This window comes from Hordeum vulgare, chromosome 4H (genome assembly GCF_904849725.1).
Source record: "Hordeum vulgare subsp. vulgare chromosome 4H, MorexV3_pseudomolecules_assembly, whole genome shotgun sequence".
In the NCBI taxonomy this organism is placed as follows: domain Eukaryota; kingdom Viridiplantae; phylum Streptophyta; class Magnoliopsida; order Poales; family Poaceae; genus Hordeum; species Hordeum vulgare.
In genome coordinates, this window is record NC_058521.1 from 559,903,822 (window position 1) to 559,925,817 (window position 21,996).

The 21,996-nt window shown below is 44.0% G+C and overlaps 1 pseudogene; it reads left to right on the top strand.

The window, feature by feature from the left end:
- The window catches only part of LOC123447034, a 33,388-nt pseudogene extending 31,676 nt beyond the window's left edge, over nucleotides 1-1,712 (top strand).
- The last annotated feature ends 20,284 nt before the right edge of the window (nucleotides 1,713-21,996 follow it).

Sequence of the window (21,996 nt, forward strand, 5' to 3'; positions counted from 1 at the left end):
ATTCGGGTACCCAAAATACCCAAAATATTCGGAGCATACATCAACTTTTGATATGAATAACTCGGATATTATGGGTATTTTTGGTAATATGGGTATTTTAGTTAGTATGGGTAAAAAGTTAGTGTAATAATAGCATGGAAATTTTGGACAGTATGAATAATTTGGGTAGTATGGGTATTTCGGGTTTTCCAGACTAGAACCCGAACCCTAACCCGAAAATCGAATAGTCAAGAAATGAGAACCGTACCCTTACCCGATACCCGAATTACCCGACAATTCAGGTAATTCGGTTCGGTTTGGGTTCGGGTAACGGGTTCGGGTACCCAAACGCCCAGGGTGAGTGGGCTGCAATGCTGGAGAAGTACTCGTTGAAGAAACATCCATTCCTGACACAAATCTACGAGGTGCGTCACAAATGGGCGAAGCCGTATTTTAGGGGAGTGTTCTGTGCAAAGATGACAAGCACGCAACGGAGTGAGAGTGCAAATCACATGCTGAAGGGGTATGTTCCGCCTGGCTGTGCTATGCATCTATTCCTACGCCAATATGAAAAACTACAATTTGACAGAGATTCTGAAGAAAGCTTCCAGGAGAAGCGCACCTCACTGGTTAGTTAGCGTTACCGCGTAGTGTGGTCGGTCATCTGGTATCAACTTTAGTTTTTCCCCCTTGGTAAAAGAGATCTAACAAAATATATTACATGTATGCAGAGTGGAGTATCTTTAAGATTTAACCTGCCAATTGAGAGACATGCAAGCAAAATTTACACGAGGGCTATGTTTGAGTAGTTTGGGGAAGCTCTCTACAAGGCTGGTGCCTATGTAGTTGATGTAGTCCAGCCTATGGCAATTTATAAGCTAACACATGTTGATCCAGCAACGCGTGCGAGATGGAGCAAAGTTGAGTTCATAGTTAAAGTGAACGACGGCAAATCATTTTTTATCTGTGAATGCGGGTCATTTGAGCACTCTGGCATGGTCTGTTGCCATTCGTTAATAGTAAGTTTCATGACATACGTGGAACAAGATAGGTTTATGGTTTATATGAGAAGACGTGATTGTGCTCGGAACTAATATCGTTTTGAACTGTGACAGGTCATGATTGAGTTGCGGCTTAGCAGAATACCAACAAAGCATATATTGAAGCGATGGACGAGGGATGCATGGGATATCTTGCGTGAGCGACTTGTTCGGTACCAAAGAGATAGTGGGCCTCCTGCTAGCAATACATACATGCATCATACTATGTACATTCAAGCTTTGGATTGCGTACGGCTCGGTGACAGCAATGTGAAATGTTTTGAAGTTTTCACGGCGATGATGAAGGAAGTTTATAAAACCCTACTGCCTCTAAGTCAGTATAAGGATGGTATGGGACTTGAAGATCGCGAGACAGCTGTTGATGGCAACAATATGGTTGATCGTGTGTCGGAACTATCAAACTGTTCAGGAATTGCTCCCGCAAAGTCTAAACGGTCAGCGGGGAGGCCATCTTCAAGTAGAGAGAAGGCTCCATATGAAGAGAAGCTGAAGAGGTCTAGATTTTGCACCATATGTCGGGGTGAGGGTCACAAAAGTACAACTTGCCCTGATCGAGGTGATATACCCAAAGCCCCCAGGAGGTTGCCGAAGTGTGGAAAATGTGGAGTGATTGGTCACCGAAAGACTGCTTGCGGCAAAATTGTTGATCCGTTCAAGCCGAATTTCCTGTAGGCACGTCGCATTTTCAAAAAAAAATTATGGGAGGTGCGCACAAACAATTTCTGTTGGTTTCGTATTAAGGCAGTGTGCCAGAATATTTGATGGCAAACATAACGTTGCTATAATTTATGTAATTGCGAATTTTGTACTTATATTGGTTCTGAGAATTTTTATTCTACTATTGTGACATGAGTCCTCGATAAATCCTATAACGTTGAATGCATGTACTTATATTGGAAAAAATAGGAAGTTCATATTTTTATGGAAACTGCTATATGTACATGTTTCATGCTATGTTTTTATCGTTGTTGAAAAAAGCATGCATTGTTGACCTGGAATTGAAGCATACACCAATCCTGTTTGGCATCGATTTCAAAACAAAACATTCCCTGATGTGTGCCTGTAGGGGTAACATTTTTCGCACAAGGTTTGTGGGAGAAAAATATACAAAATGCTGATGTGTGGCAGGGTGCCGATTAGTGGACAGCATGCATTCTGGGAGGGGATCACTTGGTAGATGGATCGGATGGTTCGAGGCTTGCCCTACAAGACAGACATGGGTCCGGTTGATGGCGATGATGGTGAGTGGACTGGTCATACCAGTGCCATGCGCTTGGCACTGTTGGCACGCTGTGCGAAGCGATACTTGGTACACTGGTGAAAAGATCTCCTATTAATGCACCAGATCGACCCCTGTGCGCGCGCGACAGGCAAGCGTGTTTGATTTCTACCGAGGCCGGGTCGGGGATCTGTACCGAGTGATTGATTGGAAAGCAACGATTATTAGAGAGCACAGACAGAGAGGAGAACACGCGGGCGTGGTCTGTGCCGCTGCCGCAACCCCTTCTCATTTGACTTTTTTTCCCTTGATTAATTACAACTACGGCGTGTACAGACAGCAGAGGAAAACACATGGGCGGGTTGGCGTGTACATGCAATGGCTATGCATTTACTACATCTGTACTACGCTGTGATGTGCATGCGACACACCGGTGTACTGTGTATAGGTACACATTGTGAATAAAAAATACCTTCTCTAGTTGTTGTTACCGAGGATTCAAACTTTCACCTTTGAGAGCGTTTGGGATTTGAAATTCAAAATATAGAATTGGAGGGAAACTGAAAAATTTTCTGTTTCTATTTAAGGAGGTGGCGGGGTTGGCCGAAAACCTCAGCCAAAACGAATTTCATGGCGCCCAGCAGAAACACCAGCATGCCGTCTGGCTTGACGATTTTGTCTGCTTCGACCTGGGTGGCAAGCTCGCTCGTAGTGAGTTATATGACAGTTTTGCTAGTTAGTAAATAGTGCAGACAAAATATACCACGTGTATCTTAATAGACTTAATTTTCTTGGCGTGCAGCTTGATGGTGGTGGTAATGTACTGCCGGTCCCACATGAAGCTACCCATTCTTCTTCGCTAGCTACCGCCATTGATGAGGTTTTTAAACTACATCCTTGAAAGAAAAATTTATGCTTATTTTCTGGGTTTAACTAAAAAAAGCTGCTATTATCTAAAGGCTAGTGTGCTAGGACAAGGTCCGATAGCAAGGTGTGCGCTGGATGATAGCCGAGATGGTACACAGGTTAACTATAAGCTTCTGTACTAAAACTTATATGTGGTTCAAAAAAATATATAGGCTCATCGTTTTCTTATTGCTAACCATGCTGTTGTGGGGCCAGATTCCAGCTCGTGAAGAGTGTTGGAAATATGCCCTAGAGGCAATAATAAATTAGTTATTATTATATTTCTTAGTTCATGATAATCGTTTATTATCCATGCTATAATTGTATTGATTGGAAACACAATACTTGTGTGGATACATAGACAAAACACTGTCCCTAGTAAGCCTCTAGTTAGCTAGCTCGTTGATCAAAGATGGTCAAGGTTTCCTGGCCATAGGCAAGTGTTGTCACTTGATAACCGGATCACATCATTAGGAGTCTCATGTGATGGACTAGACCCAAACTAATAGACGTAGCATGTTGATCGTGTCATTTTGTTGCTACTGTTTTCTGCGTGTCAAGTATTTGTTCCTATGACCATGAGATCATATAACTCACTGACACCGGAGGAATACTTTGTGTGTATCAAACGTCGCAACGTAACTGGGTGACTATAAAGATGCTCTACAGGTATCTCCGAAGGTGTTAGTTGAGTTAGTATGGATCAAGACTGGGATTTGTCACTCCGTGTGACGGAGAGGTATCTCGGGGCCCACTCGGTAATACAACATCACACACAAGCCTTGCAAGCAATGTAACTTAGTGTAAAGTTGCGGGATCTTGTATTACGGAACGAGTAAAGAGACTTGCCGGTAAACGAGATTGAAATAGGTATGCGGATACTGACAATCGAATCTCGGGCAAGTAACATACCGAAGGACAAAGGGAATGACATACGGGATTATACGAATCCTTGGCACTGAGGTTCAAACGATAAGATCTTCGTAGAATATGTAGGATCCAATATGGGCATCCAGGTCCCGCTATTGGATATTGACCGAGGAGTCTCTCGGGTCATGTCTACATAGTTCTCGAACCCGCAAGGTCTGCACACTTAAGGTTCGACGTTGTTTTATGCGTATTTGAGTTATATGGTTGGTTACCGAATGTTGTTCGGAGTCCGAGATGAGATCCAGGACGTCACGAGGAGCTCCGGAGGTAAAGATTGATATATAGGAAGTCCTGTTTTGGTCACCGGAAAAGTTTCGGGCTCATCGGTAGTGTACCGGAGTGCCGGGAGGGGTGCCGGGGACCATCGGGAGGGGTGTCACGCCCCAAGGGGTCTCATGGGCTATGGGAAGAGATAAACCAGCCCCTAGTGGGCTGGAATAAGTTTCCACTAAGGCCCATAAGGTTTGAGAAGGAAAAAACACAAGGTGGAAAGAGTTTCCAAGTGGGAAGGTGGAATCCTACTCCAAGTAGGATTGGAGTAGGACTCCTCCACCTCCAATTTCGGCCAAACCTTGAGGGTTTGAGGCTGCCTCTTCCCTCCCCCTCCCTCCTATATATACTGAGGTATTAGGGCTGATTTGAGACAACTTTTGCCACGGCAGCCCGACCACATACCTCCACGGTTTTTCCTCTAGATCGCGTTTCTGCGGAGCTCGGGCGGAGCCCTGCTGAGATTAGATCACCACCAACCTCCGGAGCACCGTCACACTGCCGGAGAACTCATCTACCTCTCCGTCTCTCTTGCTGGATCAAGAAGGCCGAGATCATCGTCGAGCTGTACGTGTGCTGAACGCGGAGGTGCCGTCCGTTCGACACTAGATCGGAGCGGATCGTGGGACGGATCGCGGGACGGTTCGTGGGACGGATCGCGGGACGGTTCGTGGGACGGTTCGCGGGGCGGATCGAGGGACGTGAGGACGTTCCACTACATCAACCGCGTTTCTTAACGCTTCTGCTGTGCGATCTACAAGGGTACGTAGATCGGAAATCCCCTCTCGTAGATGGACATCACCATGATAGGACTTCGTGCGCGTAGGAAAATTTTTGTTTCCCATGCGACGTTCCCCAACAGTGGTATCAGAGCTAGGTTCATGCGTAGATGTCTTCTCGAGTAGAACACAAAAGTTTTTGTGGGCGGTGATGTGCGTTTTGCTGCCCTCCTTAGTCTTTTCTTGATTCCGCGGTATTGTTGGATTGAAGCGGCTTGGACCGACATTACTCGTACGCTTACGAGAGACTGGTTTCATCGCTACGAGTAACCCCGTTGCTCAAAGATGACTGGCAAGTGTCAGTTTCTCCAACTTTAGTTGAATCGGATTTGACCGAGGAGGTCCTTGGATGAGGTTAAATAGCAATTCATATATCTCCGTTGTGGTGTTTGCGTAAGTAAGATGCGATCCTATTAGATACCCTTGGTCACCACGTAAAACATGCAACGACAAAATTAGAGGACGTCTAACTTGTTTTTGCAGGGTATGCTTGTGATGTGATATGGCCAACGATGTGATGTGATATATTGGATGTATGAGATGATCATGTTGTAATAGATAATATCGACTTGCACGTCGATGGTACGGCAACCGGCAGGAGCCATAGGGTTGTCTTTATAACTAACGTTTGTGCTTGCAGATGCGTTTACTATTTTGCTAGGACGCAGCTTTAGTAGTAATAGCATGAGTAGCACGACAACCCCGATGGCGACACGTTGATGGAGATCATGATGATGGAGATCATGGTGTGACGCCGGTGACAAGAAGATCGTGCCGGTGCTTTGGTGATGGAGATCAAGAAGCACGTGATGATGGCCATATCATGTCACTTATGAATTGCATGTGATGTTAATCCTTTTATGCACCTTGTTTTGCTTAGAACGACGGTAGCATTATGAGGTGATCTCTCACTAAAATTTCAAGACGAAATTGTGTTCTCCCCGACTGTGCACCGTTGCGACAGTTCTTCGTTTCGAGACACCACGTGATGATCGGGTGTGATAGACTCAACGTTCACATACAACGGGTGCAAAACAGTTGCACACGCAGAACACTCGGGTTAAGCTTGACGAGCCTAGCATGTGCAGACATGGCCTCGGAACACATGAGACCGAAAGGTCGAGCATGAATCGTATAGTTGATATGATTAGCATAGAGATGCTTACCACTGAAACTATTCTCGACTCACGTGATGATCGGACTTGAGATAGTGGATTTGGATCATGCACCACTCAAATGACTAGAGAGATGTACTTTTTGAGTGGGAGTTCTTAAGTAATATGATTAATTGAACTAATTATCATGAACATAGTCTAATGGTCTTTGCGAATTACGATGTAGCTTGCGCTATAGCTCTACTGTTATTATATGTTCCTAGAGAAAATTTAGTTGAAAGTTGATAGTAGCAAACTTTGCAGACTAAGTCTGTAAAACCGAGGATTGTCCTCGTTGCTACGCAGAAGGCTTATGTCCTTAATGCACCACTCAGTGTGCTGCACCTCGAGCGTCGTCTGTGGATGCTATGAACATCCGACATACACGTTTCTGATGACTACACGATAGTTCAGTGCAAAATACTTAATGGCTTAGAAGCAAGGCGCCGAAAACATTTTAAAACGTCACGGAACATAAGTGATGTTCTACAGAGATGAAATTGTGATTTCATGCTTGTGCCCTTGTTAAGAGGTACGAGACCTCCAACAAGATTCTTTGTCCACAAAGTAAAGGAGAAAAGCTCAATCGTTGAGCGTGTGCTCAGATTGTCTGAGTACGACAATCACTTGAATCAAGTGGGAGTTAATCTTCCAGATGAGATAGTGATGGTTCTCCAAAGTCACCGCCACCAAGCTGTGAGAGCTTCGTGATGAACTATAACATATCAAGGATAGATACAATGATCCTTGAGCGGTTCGCAATGTTTGACACTGTGAAAGTAGAAATCAAGAAGGAGCATCAATAGTTGATGGTTTGTAAAACCACTAAGTTTCAAGAAAGGCAAGGGCTAGAAGGGATACTTCATGAAATGGCAAAACAGTTGCTGCACTAATAAAGAGACCCAAAGATTAAACCCAAACCCGAGACTAAGTGCTTCTGTAATGAGGGGAACAGTCACTGAGGCGGAGCAACTCTAGATACTTGGTAGATAAGAAGGCTGGCAAAAGTCGAAAGAAGTGTATTTGATATACATAATGTTGATGTGTACTTTACTAGTACTCCTAGTAGCATGAGGGTATTGGATACCGGTTCGGTTGCTAAGTAATTAGTAACACGAAATGTAAGCTACGGCATAAACGGAGACTAGCTAAAGGCGAGGTGACGATACGTGTTGGAAGTGTTTCCAAGGTTGATATGATCAAACGTCGCACGCTCCCTCTACCATCGGGATTGGTGTTAAACCTAAATAATTGTTATTTGGTGCTTGCGTTAAGCATGAACATGATTGGATCGTGTTTTTTGCAATACGATTATTCATTTAAAGAGAATAATGGTTACTCTATTTTCTTGAATAATCACCTTCAATGGTTTATTGAATCTCGATCGTAGTGTTACACATGTTCATGATATTGGTGCCAAAAGATATGAGTTGATGATGATAGTACCACTTACTTGTGGCACTGCCGCTTGAGTCATGTTAGTATAAATTGCATGAAGAGGCTCCATGCTGATGGATCTTTATACTCACCTGATTTCGAATCACTAGTGACATGCAAATCATACCACATGAGCAAGGCCTTGTTTCCATTGAGATGAAATAAGATAGTAACTTGTTGGAAGTGATACATTTTGATGTATGCAGTCCAATGGGTGCTGAGACACGCAATGAATATCATTATGTTCTTACTTCACTGACGATTTGAGTAGATACAGGAGTATTTACTTAATGAATCACAAGTCTGAAATATTGAAAAGTTCAATTCCGTTTCAGAGTGAAGTTCGTCGTAACAAGAGGATAAACTGTCTACGATATGATCATGGAAATCTGAGTTACGAGTTTTGGTACACAGTTAAGACAATGTGGAAATTGTTTCGCAGTTCATGCCACCTGGAACATCATAGTGTGATGATGTGTCTGAACGTCATAGCCACGCACTATTTGGTATGGTGCATACTATGATGTCTCTTATCGAATTACCACTATCGTTTATGGGTTATGCATTAGAGACAACCGCACTCACTTTAAATAGGGCACCGCGTATTTCCGTTGAGATGACACGGTATAGACTGAGGTTTAGAGAAATCTAAACTGTCGTTTCTTGAAAGTTTGGGGTTTCGACACTTATGTGAAAAAGTTTCAGTCTGATAAGCTCGAACCCAAAGCGGATAAATGCATCTTCATAGGATATCCAAAACAGTTGGGTACATCTCCTATCTCAGATCCGAAAGCAAAGTGTTTGTTTCTAGAAACGGATCCTTTCTCGAGGAAAGGTTTCTCTCGAAAGAATTGAGTGGGAGGGTAGTAGAACTTGATGAGGTTATTGAACCATCACTTCAACCAGTGTGTAGCAGGGCGCATGAAGTTGTTCATGTGGCGCCTACACCAATTGAAGTGGAAACTGATGATGATGATCATTGAGCTTCAAATCAAAGTTACTACAAACCTCGTAGGTCGACAAGGTCGCGTACTGCTGCAAAGTAGTACGGTAACCCTGTCTTAGAGGTCATGTTGTTGAGCAACAGTGAACCTACGAGTTATGGAGAAAGCGATGGTGGGCCCAGATTCCGACAAATGGCTGGAAGCCGTGAAATCCGAGAGAGGATCCATGTGTGAAAACAAAGTGTAGACTTTGGTAGAACTACTTGATGGTCATAGGACTATTGAGTAAAAATGGATCTTTAAAACAAGACAGACGATGATGGTGATAAGTCACTATTAAGAAAAGCTCGACTTGTCGCAAAGATGTTTTCGACAAGATCAAACAATTGACTATGATGAGACTTTCTCACTCGTAGCGATGCTAAAAGTCTGTTAGAATTATGTTAGTTGTTGATGCATTATTTATGAAATATTGCACGTAGGATGTCAAAACATTGTTTTCTCGACGGTTTCCTTGAGCAAACATTGTATGTGATACAACCAGAAGGTTTTGTCGATCCTAAAGATACTAGCAAGTATGCAAGCTCCAGTGATCCTTCAATGGACTGGTGCAAGCATCTCGGAGTTGGAATATACACTTTGATGAGATGATCAAAGATTTTGGGTTTGTACAAGGTTTATGAGAAACTTGTATTTCCAAAGAAGTGAGTGGGAGCACTATAGAATTTCTGATAGGTATATGTGGTTGACATATTGTGGATCAGAAGTAATGTAGAATTTCTGTAAAGCATACAAGGTTGTTTGAAACAAGTTTTCAAAGGAGTACTTGGATTACGCTACTTGAACGTTGAGCATCAAAGATCTATGGAGATAGATCGAAAGCGCTTAATAGAAGTTTCAACAAGATGCATGCCTTGACAAGTTTTTGAAAGAGTTCAAAATAGACCAGCAAAGAAGGAGTTCTTGGTTGCGTTGTGAGGTGTGAATTTGAGTAAAGACTCAAAACCCGACCACGGCAGAATAAAGAGAATAGACGAAGGTCGTCTTCTATGCCTTAGCCGTAGAATCTAAAGTATGCCATGCTGTGTACCGCACCTGAAGTGTGCCTTGACTCAAAGTATGTTGAGAGGTACAGAGAGTGATCCATGATTGAATCACTAGCAGCGGTCGAAATTTATCCTTAGTAACTAATGGACTAAGGAATTTTTCTCGATTATGGAGGTGGTTAAAGAGTTTGTCGTAAAGGGTTACGTCAATGCAAGCTTTGACACTAATCCGGATAACTATGAGTAGTGAAACGGATTCGTATAGTAGAGTAGATATTTGGAGCATTTCGAAATAGCACGTAGTAGCAGCATCTATAAGATGACATAAAGATTTGTAAAGAACGCACGAATCTGAAAGTTTCAGAACCGTTGACTAAAACCTCTCTCACTATATGGGTGTTGGATTCATTGGAATCACATGGTGATGTGAACTAGATTATTGACTCTAGTGCAAGTGGGAGACTGTTGGAAATATGCCCTAGAGGCAATAATAAATTAGTTATTATTATATTTCTTAGTTCATGATAATCGTTTATTATCCATGCTATAATTGTATTGATTGGAAACACAATACTTGTGTGGATACATAGACAAAACACTGTCCCTAGTAAGCCTCTAGTTGACTAGCTCGTTGATCAAAGATGGTCAAGGTTTCCTGGCCATAGGCAAGTGTTGTCACTTGATAACGGGATCACATCATTAGGAGAATCATGTGATGGACTAGACCCAAACTAATAGACGTAGCATGTTGATCGTGTCATTTTGTTGCTACTGTTTTCTGCGTGTCAAGTATTTGTTCCTATGACCATGAGATCATATAACTCACGAACACCGGAGGAATGCTTTGTGTGTATCAAACGTCGCAACGTAACTGGGTGACTATAAAGATGCTCTACAGGTATCTCCGAAGGTGTTCGTTGAGTTAGTATGGATCAAGACTGGGATTTGTCACTCCGTGTTACGGAGAGGTATCTCGGGGCCCACTCGGTAATACAACATCACACACAAGCCTTGCAAGCAATGTGACTTAGTGTAAGTTGCGGGATCTTGTATTACGGAACGAGTAAAGAGACTTGCCGGTAAACGAGATTGAAATAGGTATGCGGATACTAACGATCGAATCTCGGGCAAGTAACATACCGAAGGACAAAGGGAATGACATACGGGATTATACGAATCCTTGGCACTGAGGTTCAAACGATAAGATCTTCGTAGGATATGTAGGATCCAATATGGGCATCCAGGTCCCGCTATTGGATATTGACCGAGGAGTCTCTCGGGTCATGTCTACATAGTTCTCGAACCCGCAGGGTCTGCACACTTAAGGTTCGACGTTGTTTTATGCGTATTTGAGTTATATGGTTGGTTACCGAATGTTGTTCGGAGTCCCGGATGAGATCACGGACGTCACGAGGAGCTCCGGAGGTAAAGATTGATATATAGGAAGTCCTGTTTTGGTCACCGGAAAAGTTTCGGGCTCATCGGTAGTGTACCGGGAGTGCCGGGAGGGGTGCCGGGGACCATCGGGAGGGGTGTCACGCCCCAAGGGGTCTCATGGGCTATGGGAAGAGATAAACCAGCCCCTAGTGGGCTGGAATAAGTTCCCACTAAGGCCCATAAGGTTTGAGAAGGAAAAAACACAAGGTGGAAAGAGTTTCCAAGTGGGAAGGTGGAATCCTACTCCAAGTAGGATTGGAGTAGGACTCCTCCACCTCCAATTTCGGCCAAACCTTGAGGGTTTGAGGCTGCCTCTTCCCTCCCCCTCCCTCCTATATATACTGAGGTATTAGGGCTGATTTGAGACAACTTTTGCCACGGCAGCCCGACCACATACCTCCACGGTTTTTCCTCTAGATCGCGTTTCTGCGGAGCTCGGGCGGAGCCCTGCTGAGATTAGATCACCACCAACCTCCGGAGCACCGTCACGCTGCCGGAGAACTCATCTACCTCTCCGTCTCTCTTGCTGGATCAAGAAGGCCGAGATCATCGTCGAGCTGTACGTGTGCTGAACGCGGAGGTGCCGTCCGTTCGGCACTAGATCGGAGCGGATCGTGGGACGGATCGCGGGACGGTTCGTGGGACGGTTCTCGGGGCGGATCGAGGGACGTGAGGACGTTCCACTACATCAACCGCGTTTCTTAACGCTTCTGCTGTGCGATCTACAAGGGTACGTAGATCGGAAATCCCCTCTCGTAGATGGACATCACCATGATAGGACTTCGTGCGCGTAGGAAAATTTTTGTTTCCCATGCGACGTTCCCGAACAAAGAGCATGTGTACATCGAGGAGGGCACAGGGGACTTCGATCCGATGGTTGCAGGGGTGTGCTGTGCGGAAGAGTTGGTTCTGGATGATGGCGATAACGCGTCATGCGTTGGAGCTGTGGATGACAAAGCAGATGAAGACGACGCAGAGAGCCGTCCAACGAAGCGCGCCAAGCTCAAGTTTGCGCAAAATAAATATGGTGATGGAATCTACGAAGTTCACGTCTGTGTGGTCAAAAATGATGTAACTTGTAGTGCATCTGAACTTAATGGGAAGAGGATTAACTGTTAAGATGAACCTCCTGATATTGGTTTGGCATCGTCCTAATTACTTCTTTTATGCGACAAATGGTTTTGCATGCATGCATGGGTGGGTGCTTTGCATTGACGGGTGGGGTGAGCATTGAGTAATCATACATTGAAGAAGTAAAAAAATTGAATGACTAGGATAACCGGTCTCACCTACGCATGTGCCATCAGCCTGCTTGGCCACCAGTTCTATTTAAAGCATGCCCTGGACCGGCACATGCTTATCCACACAAGAACAGCAAGAATATCCGCAGGTTCAGGTGGGGGGTCTGCACCAAGAACAGCAGCAAGAAAGAGAAGGTTGGTGATCTTAATCTCCTCGTGTTAACTGCATCTCATTGAAGCTGGCTTGCCATCTAATAGTGTTTCTTGTTTCGATGCTCTTGTTCCAGAAAACAACGTTCCATTCGGAGACGAGCATGGCGCGTGGTCGTCCAAAGGGGAGCTCGCCGGCGGCATTGAGGCAAGGAGTAGCCGTCGCATCGGCGATGACTAGGAGTGTTCGGACTGTGCAAACTAGCTTCACCTCCATGGCCTTGCAATCCATCGCAGGTGAATGGAACCCTCTGGTCCGAGAAGTATTCGCTGAAGTAGGAATGTCAGAGCTTTGCAAGATTAGAGTCTTAGGAAACACAAATAGGATCTTCTCCATGTCTTTGATTTCTAGGATAGATCCGGATACCATTATGATGGACATGGGGGATGGTGTTTTTCTAGAGTTGAATGCTAGAGAGGTTGCCAAAGCTACTGGCCTACCTCCGGGTGGTAGGAAAGTAGTCATCCGAGCTGGGCAGTGCCTTGCTGACCGTGAGGTTTTGCTAGCAAAGGTTCATGCTATCCTTGGCACTGACATGCCTCGTTCAAACAGCATCCCAGTTTATAAGGTGAAAAAAATAGTACAATCTGCTAGCAAAGATGCTATACAGGGTGATGAGCGGACTGCGATGAAGGCGGCTGTAACACTTTTAGCTAGTTCGACCTTTCTTGTTCCGAGAGGTGCGACAGCCAAGATAGCAAATGAGCTACTGCCGGTTGTAGCTGAGCCCGATAACATCGCAGAGTTCGATTTCTATGACTATGTTGTTGAGGGGTTGAGGGTGGCGGCAAGAAAACTTAGAGAGGACCTATCAATGGATGCTGCAAATGTAAAACTGGAGGGATGCCTTATAGTGCCACAGGTTAGTTTTGTCGTGCTTGTATATTTTTTGTTGTGGTGTAAACTTCTCTCAATAGCATCGCTTGTGGCTGATCATGTGGCTGGACTATCATGAACATGGCCTGCATGGGAGAGAGACTCTTCAGTTGCCAAGAATTGGGCATTACTCGGACACAAAACTGAAGGACCTCATCAGAAAGCATGCCACCGCGCAGGGGATTGAATGTGGCCTGGAGGTAGAATTATTCATACATTGCATTTAATTCAATGTTCTTTCTGTTTTCACCATTCCTTCCGGTTTGTTCCTTTTTGCTGCTCAAGGTTTGTTTGCGTTTTTCTCTGGTTCTTGTTTTGTGGTCGATGCATTTCATTTGTTACTATTGTTCGTTTTTCAGTTAGGCGATGTTCCCTGATCACCAGCGATTAGTGTACCTGGGTCATGCTCACAGGCGGCGCGTGCACAAGCAGTTGCCGCGCAGATGGTGGGGCATTGCTAGTGGGTCACGCAGCGCAACTGGCCCGGTTGATATGGATAACTTACCACTCCTGCCAACAAAGGTTTGGCGATGGATTAATTTTCATGAAAAATTGTTTCTCTTTGAAACGCGTATTTAGTAAAATGCATACTAAAAAAAGTTTGGTTGTCTTTTTTTAGGTTGTTGAAGCTTTCAAAGCTACCATGGAGTTCCATTACAAGAGATGTGAGGTGGAGATGATGAAGGTGGTGGACAACATGAGGGACAAAATCGCAGTAGAAATTAGAGCCGCGTCGTCAGCAAAAAGGCAACGGGATGCTGCGGAAGCTTTGGATTTCTTTATTGGGCAAGTGAAGAAGCAAGCTTCTCTGGCTGTGGCTTCCCAAGTTCGTGTTCCTCATCAAGCTTCTGGTTCCGCGGCTCCAAAAGTTCATGTTACTCATGGGGCGAGTGCTTCTACATCTGCAGGTTGGCATAGCATCCCTTGCTACTTTCATGTACACGCGTGTTACCGTTTGCTACATTTGCATGCTAGTATTTGTGTTGTTGATCATCTGCAATTATGCACCTAATTAAGTATAGCTCTTGGTGCAGTTGCTCGTGATTTGGCGGCAATTTCAAGAGAAGCAGCAAAGTCGATGATGGAACTAGACGTTTGTGCTCAACATTCTGCCGATGCAGGTAATACGCCTAATGCTCATGAGTTACATCATAATAAAAACTATCTCCTCATTGATTACCATCAATTTAGTTGTGAGACAGGTGCTAGTTGTAGTCATGGATTACCAGATGCTTCTACTAAAGGGCAGCCAGGTATTGTGGAAGGGAGTTATTCGGCTGCACATGATCGGCCTGGAGGTACGCAAACAAAACGTTGCTGAGTAGTTTCACTGTTGCCATGCATGGGAGAGTAAGGACAAATTTTTAATGACCTCCAACATTTCATATAGGAGAGCTGCTGGCCAATCTGGGTAGCGAACCGATTGACAAATGCATGGTTCTGGATCTGAAGTGCAAAGGAATAGCTACAGGTTTGCTCGATCAGTATAAACCTGCTGTTGTTTTACTTTGGTACTGATTGCTCCACTCGATGCATGTGTGTCAGGTGTCCCAAGGCCCACCCGTCAGCAAACCATGCATGAACTTCTCCCACCCGTGCCTAACGTAGAGGCCGCCGCTCCAAATGCATACCATGAGCCTATGATCGACACCTCATTTCTTTATCTCATGACTGAGGGTATGAATTATTAAGTCTCACTATTTTGCAATATATGTGCCATACATCCATGGAACAAATTTTGCGGCACCGTACCTAAAAAATCTATTATTTTCTTAGACACGTTACCGCATCAAATTGTTGGGCATAGCTCTTCGGGGTTGGTTAGTCCAACTACTACTTCAATTTCAACTTGCACGCCGATAAGTAACAAGAGGATATGTATTGCATCCGTTGACACAACTTCGCCGCTTGGTACTAAAGTTTATTCAATCTCTACACTTCCAAATGATGTTTAGGGTTGCATCCTGATATTCATGTGCACGTGATCGCGCAGCTGTTATCCCTGCTGAGGAGTACTTTGCACAAGAAGAGGAATACGGTTTCTCACCGTTTGAACTTGAGTTGTCTCACGCCGACCTGTAGCCCGATCATGTCTGCCAAAACTTTTTCGAGGACTTCATTTACCTTTCTTGTGCGAAGAGTCTAAGCAGGTCAGCTCTATGAGCCGCCAAAAAATGTGTTGATCTTTTATGTCGGTGTATCTCTTGTGCTAATGATTTACATTGTTTTATGGGCAGCACCTGGTACAAGAGTTCTTCCCCAACAATTTTGGTGATGGATGGGCATAAGCTGAAGTATCAGTTCAGCCTGGGTGGTGCGATGTTCCACAACGGCATGGAAGCTTGGGTGCGTGGGTTCAACGAGAGGGAGAAGAAGATGTTTGATAGGGTTGGATTGCCAGTTTCAAGGGGTCTCCTCTCACGAGATGTACCTTTAAGTTAAACAAATGGCAACTGCGCATGATTTATTTGCATGTCTGTTATGGTTTGATGCGCTTGTGAACATTTGATTTGTGTTTTTATTGTATTTCAGCTACATATGGAGAACACGTGGAACAGAGAGGCTCCATCCATGTTGAGGAGCTTGATGTCAACAATTAGCCTTGGTTATGCACTCAGGCTTTGCAGGATGGTATGTACCATGCACATGTTAATTCACTGGATAAACGTCATGTCTAATTTATTTGTGCTATATTTGCAGATCATGGTTCCAATAGCATTTGATAGGGATTGGTGTTTGTATGTGTTTGACAAGCTTCTCAAGCGCTTGAGTGTGCTTGACCCCATCTTTACAGGGATGGCAAAAGAGGATTACAGAGATAAGCATGGCGTAACTATTGACTACATGCTTAAAGGTATGAAGTACGTGGGGGAAATGCTAGATGACGGCTGGTCCATGCATATACCAGATTGGGGTGTGAAGTACAACATCAACATGCATCTTGCGTGTCCCTGGTACAGAGACCCGACTGTACAAAACTTGATTTAAGATTAAGTTATTTCCATATTTTGAACAATTTGTTCGTTTCTATTTTCCAGCGGTGAATCTCCTGGTTACGTTGCTTACTACGCTGACAACTTCAATGGGACTAGACTAGAGGAGGACATACCTCGGGTAATTTGCAAAACATGGTTATGAGTATTCCTATCAAAAAAAATTACATTTGCGCGATCTTTTGCTAACCCTCAAATGTGTTGTGTTTGGTTCTGCAGGCTGGATTGGCGTCTAGGAGGAAGAGGATGTTGTACGAAACTTTGGCGGCCCAGTGCAACACTGCTCCTCGCGCTGGCTTCATGGTACAGGTGGCAGAAGAAATTTAGGTTAACATGCGGATGAAGGAGTTCCATCCCGCGTCGGTCAAGCGCATGTGCGTTGGCTTGGTTTAGTAGCGTAATAGTTAAGCTTGATGTGTTGGCGATCCTTTTGTGAACCTATCAGTGACTATGGTGCTTTTGTGAACCATGTATTATTATGTTGTAATATTACTTATTGCCTAGACATCCTAATCACTACACCAGCTTGTGTGCTAGCCGTTGGTATGTGCCTAGCCGTTTTCAATATGCTTGCATGGTGCTTTCGCGTAACGTCTCTACGTGTTTTGAATTGGCAAGTAGCCATTGGTATTGGGATTGGACATGGAGGGGTCTATAAAAACGACCCAGCTTTCCTTGGCCAGCCTCATCCTCGTCCCACAACTTAGAATACACACAAAATGGCGTCTTCTGGCTCTTCGTCCTCAGCAGCTCGGCCTTCTTCGCGTAGAGGGTTTGGGGCCCCCATGAGGTCTCCCGTGAGGTACCGCCATGGGCCTCTAGACTACGAGCCAGCTGATGTGTGTGACTGCAAAGAAAAAGCAGCCATGTGGATATCGTGGAGCGATGATAATCCAGGGAGGAGGTACTTTAATTGTATGCGTTTCAAGGTGAGCAAATGCAGAAACTTGCTCTTCGTTATTCTGTCGAATCTTTTCTGGTTTTTATATTTCAGACCAAACACATTGCTATTTCCCCTTTGATCAGCGAGGCGGGTGTGATTATTTGTCATGGCGCGATGACCCTATCAAGGACCCGTTCCTAAAGCAACTAATAGTTGATCTAAGGGACAGGGTCTGGATGCTTGAGAGGATGAACGAACATCTACATAGTGCTGCAAGGACCGGTGAGGAGGAAATCGCCAATGAGACTCGTCAGCTGAGAGACAGACTTGAAGCAATGAACGAAGGTGTCCTGGCTGCTGAACGAGCTGCGAGAGATGTCAATGGTACAAATCAAATGAGGATTGATTTGCTCATTCTGGTGTTTGCTGTGCTTTTGTACCTGACGGCGACACGTTAGGTTTTTAGTATGCCTCCAATCCACTTAGCTACGTTTACATGTGTTCCCCTATGGAGTTTCATTTCGGTTTGTCCCCCATCTACTAGCTTAGTTAGTTGGTGGCAAGTTGTATCCAGCTAGTTTATGATTTGGTTGGTAGTCATTTGTATCAAGATAATTGCTGAGTATGTTGGTTGTTTGCAAAAAAAAGGTAAGTGTCAAACCACTGGACAAAAATGGAGGAAATACCATCCTGATTCCATTCGATTATGTGATGTGCAGTAATGTGATACAGGAAGAAGGAACGCATGAAAACATTCGCCATCTTGGTCTATTTGAGAAAAATATAAAAAATACAAATATTTGGTGTTCGTTAAAGGAATTGAGACATGGCGATCTTCATAGAGCTAGGAATGATCCCTTGATGGCTTCAATGGCGTCCGACGAGATCATTGACTCGTTACCATCCGTGTGCATCACCTCGTAAAGCAACCAGTTCTTGTGTCTCTCCATATTGTCCTAGTTTCAAAATCAAAGTGTATCGAGTGTTAATACACGAACACATACAAAAACAGGAGCTAGCTTCCATGTTAAAAATGGTAGGTACTAACTTTCGCCACCGGGATTTGGAACTTCTCCCCGTCGAAATTCCATGCAAGGAATGTAGTCCGTGCACCATAATTATATCTGTGGCAAAATACGATGAAGCACCTTTGTAATTCAACTTCAATCTATATTAAAACCAAAATAATCTTTAGGGTGTTAAGGTTATAGAAACATACTTTTCCATATTCTCAATCATCGGGACTGGAAAAGACCTAGTCCATTCTCCACAGCTGTAATGCCAGTTCTCAAACATAATTTGCAAACATCTAAAAAGTGCACTATGAAGTTTGTCTGAGACGTATGTGTGCATGTTCACTTGGCGATTGCTGAAGCCAAAAGGTCCTACTGCAGGGTCAAGTACTACGATCCTTCTTTTCAGCATGTCAAATGAGTAAAGTGCCCAACCATCAGGTAGAATTGCTGGGATATGCCACTGCGAGAAAAATTATCCAATTTTATCAAAATATGATCTTATTCCGTTGTTGAGATGTATCAAAAAATAAAAAACTTACAAGCCTGCTTGATGCTGGGTTCAAATCAGCCACTCCGTCCGTGAAGCTTGTCCGAATAGATTGGATGGTCAATGGGTCAGCGTTAGACAATACCGCGGTCTGTTGCAATGATAGTAGTGTTTAACATTTACAATGAAAAGAAAAGTATTTTGTCGCTGTATATGAGTTGACAACGTATGCAATGATCTTACAGCGAAATCAGGCTCCAGGAATTTCCTCCATATCATTGTTGTTGTGTCCTTGTTGTAGAACTTGTCCATTTGGCCGAATCGCCTGAAGATGATAGCGCCCACCTCGTGGCTAAGTTCGTCAATACCGGCTAGTTGTTGATGCAGTTCAATGCCATCTATACATATGAGCCTTGGCTTTGGGTGGGCAATCCATTGTCTATGCATTGGTAATAAATAGTTAGCGCGGATGCCGCGAACTAGCAAAATATGAGATTTTGGTAGAAAGGTGAGTTGATCACGAAAATGTTTGTTTCGAAAAGATGAGTTGATTACCATACAAGAAAAGAATATGGCTTACCTTTCTAGTGTTAATCGTGAAGCTTCTAGGAACCAATCCTTGATAGTTCTCAGAACAGTTTGGCTTGGGGGAGTGGTACTGATCCAACTGACCATGGATCACGTGCCAGTTTACATTTTGGTAATCGTATCTTACTCGGCACAACATCGTTTGTAGTTCTGAAAGTGACGTAATTAGATGATGGTCTTAACTCGGCGTAGTAGCTGACAATACATGCAGTTAGATCGTCAAAAAATGACAATACATGCAGTTAGATCGTCAAAAAATGAATATACAATGTCGGCAACTTGATTGCGTGCATCGTCCTTTGCATATATAGATGAGTTGTTCAGAATATCAATGCCAGATGGCGTTCGAACTTGGATTGGTTCATTTGGTGAAACACATATCTTCTTTTGTGACTCGGTTGCATTGCTGCTGCCCATCACACAGTTCCTCTTACGGGCATTTGAACTATTCCCAGAATAACTACGAGCCGCATAACAATTAAAGTTAGACACACCAAATAATAGACTGTGTGTGTATGAAATAGCAATGCATGACAATTTGGAAAACAAACGATTAAGCGTTAACAAAACGGACCTTCGTTAGCAAAAATGCCTTCTAGTCTAGTGTTTATCTTATTGGATATCGGGGTAAAAAAAACAGTTCCTTCATTGTTAGGAGCTGGTGCATTTTCCGCATCGATGTCATCTTCGTTTTTCAGCCTGCATTCTTTCCTACCAAACGCCTTGCAGTATATGCAATTGTCAGCAATGCATGATACTAACTTGTCTACAAAGTTGAACATTGTTGACTGGAACGACCGTCTCATTTCTGAAATATGAGCCAAGCCTCGTGCATTGTGTTCGTTGAGAATCATACCAAGCTTTTCTCCCGACTGCATTAAATGGTAATTTCATTAAAAAAAATATGAGAGACGTTTTAGTCGTCTAAACAGAGTTACGGTTGGGCATCAAAGGGGCATGGACTTACTATTGTCGGGTATTTTGTGCGTATATGATTAGCAAATTCTAGTGGACCAGTCTTGATGTAGCTTGCTCGTTTGGCGGGAGCAGATGTAAACTGTGCCCGTTTCGGTGTCGGTGTAGGCCGAGGAAAATTGTTTGTAGGATCGTCGACACACACGAGTTCCTTGCTGACATTTTGTTCCCTACGAACCTGGTGCGTTGAACAAAAGAGTTTGGAGCGTCAGGTAAAAATAGAGAATGTGATTCTGGGACTAACCGAGGAACGGTGGTAAGATATTTCTCCTCCTCTCATGTTTACAGATATGGCGTCAACCATCTTTTTCATGGAATCATAATAAAAAATTGCAAATCTTGGATAGACGCCCTGCGGTTTGCTGTTGACGTCGAGATCTAGGCTATCTAGAACAAGAACCTACACATGTGTTTGGTGGGGTTAACAACATAAATTACCTGTGCGTGTGCCATGCTGTGAAAAAAATTTGGTTTCGTGTACCTGCAGGAAAAGATGGCACCCAACAATGTGTATGGTTGGGGGTCGCCTCAATACATCTGACTTGAACTTCCTCACAGCTTGGAATAGGTGAGATAGCACGTAACGACACCAATTCCATTCATTGATTTTGGTAACATCGTTTAAGGCTGACCAGAAATCAATTTTGATGTAGTCGTGTTTGGCAGATGGCGCAAGGGCATGCCCAACTACAAAGATTACAAAAGCAATTTTGAAACAATCCTTATCTATCTTCCTGGAGTCAACTGTGATGTCACGGTTAAGGTATTCCTCTAACGCCTTCAGACTATGAGTACCTTTGTCACTAATGCCTGCTGCAACCCGTGTAAATTCAACGCAAGCATCTGATGGCTCCACACCTTCAGAAAAAATTGTGTGCTCACCGATTGGGATGCCAAACACATAATGTACTTGGTTGTCTGTGAGCTCGAGCATCCCCTGGCTTTCTAGATTGATGATATTGTTCTCCACATCAACTCTATCCATCAAGTAAGCGTTGTACTTTAGATTTATCTTCTGCCAAGACTTGATATGCAGCAATCCATCAAACCCAGTTTCTCGGACCAACTCCTTCTTGAAATCCGAGAACTTTGAAATCACGGCGCCTATTTTCAGCAATGACAACCTAGATGTTATTGCTGGGGTTCCAGGAGGGCCCGGGGATCCTCCTGAACCGTCGCCGTCACTGTCAAAACAGTCTGGTGATGCTTCGTTCATTGTTTCTTGATTTACAACTACTGGTGCTTCTTCCATGCTAAAAAAGATTATCCAACGCTCGTTTTTCCCTAATATTTACATACAGACGTTTCTCTATCAATCTCGTGGATGCGATTAAAAACCTATTTTAGATCTATGCAGTCTATGCATGGAACGGTGGCGAAGTGTTGGGGGAACTGATAACATACCTTTCAGGGAGACCCTCGGCTAGCCTCTGAGCAGCTCTCCCGCACGCGCATCCTTGTCCGTGTTCTTCGGGGGCGTGGATGAGCTGGTAGGATGAACGAAGCAGGCGATATGTATCAGGCGGGGGGTGGACGAAGATGTGGTAAATGCCCTCCCTGCCGC